We start from the raw sequence: 5,000 nt of genomic DNA on the forward strand, positions 1-5,000 counted from the left end.
CCCCTCCCCCCCCCCTCAAAAATTCGGCCCCCCCCTCCAAAATTTGCCCCCCCCTCAACACACACCCCTCCCCCAAAAATTTGCCCCCCCCTCAACACACACCACCCCACCCCTCCCCCTCCCCCTCAACACACACCACACCACACCACCCCTCCCCCCCCAACACAAACCACCCCTCCCCCCCGCAAAAATTTGCCCCCCTCCCCCTCAACACACACCACCCCACCCCTCCCCCCCTCAACACACACCACACCACACACCCCCTCCCCCCCCTCAAAAATTCCACCGCCCCCCACCCCCCCTCAACACACCACACCACACCACCCCTTCCTCCCCCCCCAAAATTCACCCCCCCCCGGCCCCCTCAACACACACCACCCCACCCCTCCCCCCTCAAAAATTCCACCCCCCCTCCTTAACACACACCACACCACACCACACCACCCCTCCCCCCCCCTCAAAATTTCCACCGCCCCCCCTCAACACACACCACACGACACCACCCCTCCCCCCCTCCAAAATTCGTCCCCCCCCTCAACACGCACCACCCCACCCCTCCCCCCGTCTCAAAAATTCGGCCCTCCCCGCCCCCCCCTCAACACACACCACACCACACCACCCCCCCCTCAAAAATTCCACCGCCCCCCCCCTCAACACACACCACACCACACCACCCCTCCCCCCCCTCCAAAATTCGTCCCCCCCTCAACACGCACCACCCCACCCCTCCCCCCGTCTCAAAAATTCGGCCCTCCCCGCCCCCCCCTCAACACACACCACACCACACCACCCCCCCCTCAAAAATTCCACCGCCCCCACCCCCCCCCTCAACACACCACACCACACCACACCACACCACCCCTCCCCCCCCCCCCACCCCCCCCTTCAACACACACCACACCACACCACCCCTCCCCCCCCCCCAAAAATTCGCCTCCGCCCCCCACCCCACCTCGAAAAACCCCGCTCCATCCACAGCACCCCACCACTCCTCCAAAAACTCGGCTTAAACCCCCCACCGCACCCCCCACCCCACAGCACCCCGCACGATGCCCCCCGCACCCCACCTCGAAAAACCCCGCTCCCTCCACACCACCGCACCACGCCTCCGAAAACCCCGCTCGACCCACCCCACCCCGCATCACCCCCCCACGACACGGCGCACCCCCCACCCCACCGCACCCCCCCACGACGCCGCACCGCAACCCACCTCGAAAAACCCCGCTCCCTCCATACCACCCCACCATGCCTCCGAAAACCCCGCTCGACCCACCCCACCTCGCCTCAGCCCCCCACAACACGGCACACCCCCCACACCCCACCGCACCCCCCCACGACGCAGCGCATACCCCCCCCCGCACCCCACCTCGAAAAACCCCGCTCGACCCACCCAACCCAGCGTCACTCCCCCAGGACACGGCGCACCCCCCCACCCCACCGCACCCCCCCACGACGCCCCCCCGCACCCCACCTCGGAAAACCCTGCTCCCTCCACAACACCCCAACACACCTCCAAAAACCCTGCTCGACCCACCCCACCTCGCGTCAGCCCCCCCACGACACACCACACCCCCCCACCCCACCGCACCCCCACGACGCGGCGCATATCCCCCCCCCGCACCCCACCTCGAAAAACCCCGCTCGACCCACCCCACCCCGCGTCACCCCCCATGATACGGCGCACCCCCCCACCCCACCGCACCCCCCCACGACACGGCACACCCCACCTCGAAAAACCCCGCTTCCTCCACACCACCCCGCCACGCCTCCAAAAACCGCGCACCCCCCACCCCACCGCACCCCCTCACGACGCCCCCCCCACCCCACCTCGAAAAACCGCGCTCCATCCACAGCACCCCACCTCTCCTTCAAAAGCCCCGCTCGACCCACCCCACCCCGCGTCACCCCCCACGACACGGCACACCCCCCCACCCCACCGCACCCCCCCACCGCACCCCCCCACGATACCCCCCCCGCACCCCACCTCGAAAAAACCCGCTCCCTCCACGCCACACCACCACGCCTCCGAAAACCCCACCCCACCCCGCGTCACGCCCCCACGACACGGCGCACCCCCCACCCCACCGCACCCCCCACGACGCCCCCCCGCACCCCACCTCGGAAAACCCCGCTCCCTCCACAGCACCCTGCCATGCCTCCGAAAACCCCGCTCGACCCACCCCACCCCGCGCCACCGCCCCACGACACGGCGCACCCCCCACCCCACCGCACCCCCCCAGGATGCCCCCCCCGCACCCCACCTCGAAAAACCCCGCTCCCTCCACAGCACCCCGCCACGCCTTCGAAAACCCCGCTCGACCCACCCCACCCCGCGTCACCCGCCACGACACGGCGCACCCCCCACCCCACCGCACCCCCCCACAACGCCCCCTCGCACCCACCTCGAAAAACCCCGCTCCCTCCACGCCTCCGAAAACCCCGCTCGACCCACCCCACCCCGCGTCACCCCCCCACGACACGGCGCACCCCCCACCCCACCGCACCCCCCACGACGCCCCCCCGCACCCCACCTCGGAAAACCCCGCTCCCTCCACAACACCTTGCCACGCCTCCGAAAACCCCGCTCGACCCACCCCAACCCGCGTCACCCCCCAGGACACGGCGCACCCCCCCACGACGCCCCCCCGCACCCCACTTGGAGAAACCCCGCTCCCTCCACACCAACCCGCCACGCCTCCAAAAACCCCGCTCGACCCACCCCACCCCGCGTCACCCCCCCACGACACTGCGCACCCCCCCACCCCACCGCACCCCCCCACAACACGGCGCACCCCACCTTGAAAAACCCCGCTCCCTCCACGCCCCCCCGCCACGCCTCCGAAAACCCCGCTCGACCCACCCCACCCCGCGTCAACCGCCACGACACGGCGCACCCCCCCACCCCACCGCACCCCCCCACGACGCCCCCGCGCACCCCACCTCGGAAAACCCGCTACATCCACACCACCCCACCCCACCTCGAAAAACCCGCTGCATCCACACCACCCCACCCCGCGTCACGGCACACCCCACCGCACCCCCCAACGACACGGCGCATCCCCCCCGCACCCCACCTCGAAAAACCCCGCTCCATCCACACGACCCCGCCACGCCTCCAAAAACCCCGCTCGACCCACCCCACCCCGCGTCACCCCCCCACGACACGGCACACCCCTCCACCCCACCACACCCCCCGACGACGCGGCGCATCCCCCGCGCACCCCACCTCCAAAAACCCCGCTCGACCCACGGCACGTCACCTCACCCCCCCATGACATGGCACACCCTCCCTCCTAAGAAATCCCGCTCCGCAATGACACGGCACACACACCCCACTGCACACGACCCCCTCTCGCGACATGGAACCTTCCACCCCCCGACGGACCTCCTCAAAAAAACCCCCCACGACATGGCACCACCCAACCCCCCCGCGACATGGCACACCCTCCCTCCTCAGAAATCCCCGCTCCAACAACCCGCCCGCGCAACATGGCACGCCCTCCCTCCTCGGAAAACCTCGCTCCACCGAACCCCCCCACAACATGGCACACCCTCCGCTCCCAAAATACCTCGCATCTTGAGGAGGGGGTATCACGTGAGAGCGAGGCAGAGGGAGGGGCCAGGCACGACGTACGCAAAGACAATCGCGACGAGGAGAGGAGGCGCCGCGTCATGGCAAGGCGAGGGGGTTTCCTACCACGATGTCAGTGTTGGAGAGTCAAGACGTGATCCGAGGGGATTTCCATGCCACGGTCTCGAAACAAGCATGCAAAAGGGTGCAGCACCAGGACTTCCCGGGAGGTCACCCATCCCAGTATTGTTCTGGCCCAAGCGCGCTTAACTGCGGAGTTCTGATGGGATCCAGTGTATTAGCGCTGGTGTGACCGCACCACAAACACAAAGGAATTCCAAAGAGCTCTTGTATACTCGGAAAGTGGCACGAGAGAGCTCAAGAGCGAGGCATGGCGGCATGCCATGCCGCTCATGCCACGGAGGACGCGACTAAACGCGAACCCTAAACCCCGCGCACATGGAGGCGACGCACAAAAGATTGAATGCCGCCGTCGCGTGCCATTTCTAACACGAAGGGCAAGCATCCACATAGGCGACGACGTAGAAAAGATCGAGCCGCAGAATACGTGCCACGGAGGACACGCGCCCACAGCATGCCACAAGATAGTGGGGGAGAGGGGGGCATGCCATTCATACCACGAGGACCCGTGTCCACGCGAGCACTAAACCCCGCGCACATGAGATTCGAGTCATAGGATCCGTGCCATGGACGAACTTGGAATGGCATCGGGTACCCTTGATGACACCGTGGGCGAGCATCCACGCGAGGAGAACCTCGCGCACATAAAGGCAACGAGGTAGAAAAGATCAAGTCATAGAATCCACATCGGGGAGGGCGAATGTCCACGCGAAGAAGAGAACCCCACGCACGTGGAGGCGACGCACAGAAGATTTTTTGTTTTGTTTTGCGAGTCGGGGGTGCAATAGAAGGACGAACCTACCTATTACCCAGCTTTCGCAAGGCCAAACCCTTAAGCCCACGGTTTCGTCAGGCAAGCCCGCTTATTACCGCCTCCTTCTAGTGAAAGCACCGGGAGGATCCGAGTCGTAGAATCCATGCCAGGGCGGGCGGACTTGAAATGCCACGCATGCCGACGAGGCGAGACGAGCACGAAAACCGCACTAACGCAAGCGAGCCAAGGCAGGGAATGCGAAGAGAAGGCGATCGAACCACCCGCACGAGCTAGGCTAGATCGGGTGCACGGTGTGCGCGAGGACTTGGGGGCGCACACAAGGGCCGAGGCCAAGAAAACCCCATCGAATCGAGCAGAAGGGGGACAAATCAGTGCGGCGGCGGGCTGAATCTTAGTGGATCGTAGCAGCAAGGCTACTCTGCCACTTACAATACCCGGCCACATATTTAAGTCATCTGCAAAGGATTCATCTCCCCGATCGTTCGGAATTGGGCTCCGAGCTCTCACCCTTTC

General features: G+C 66.5%; 1 pseudogene; it reads right to left on the reverse strand.

Annotated features, from left to right (window-relative positions):
- Positions 1-3,773: 3,773 nt before the first annotated feature.
- LOC148012883 (5S ribosomal RNA) lies at positions 3,774-3,892 on the reverse strand (annotated as a pseudogene).
- Between the last annotated feature and the right edge of the window lie 1,108 nt (positions 3,893-5,000).

Source organism: Lygodium microphyllum, chromosome 27, assembly GCF_053477565.2.
Source record: "Lygodium microphyllum isolate KBCC chromosome 27, Lygodium_microphyllum_v1.1.10, whole genome shotgun sequence".
Lineage (NCBI taxonomy): Eukaryota > Viridiplantae > Streptophyta > Polypodiopsida > Schizaeales > Lygodiaceae > Lygodium > Lygodium microphyllum.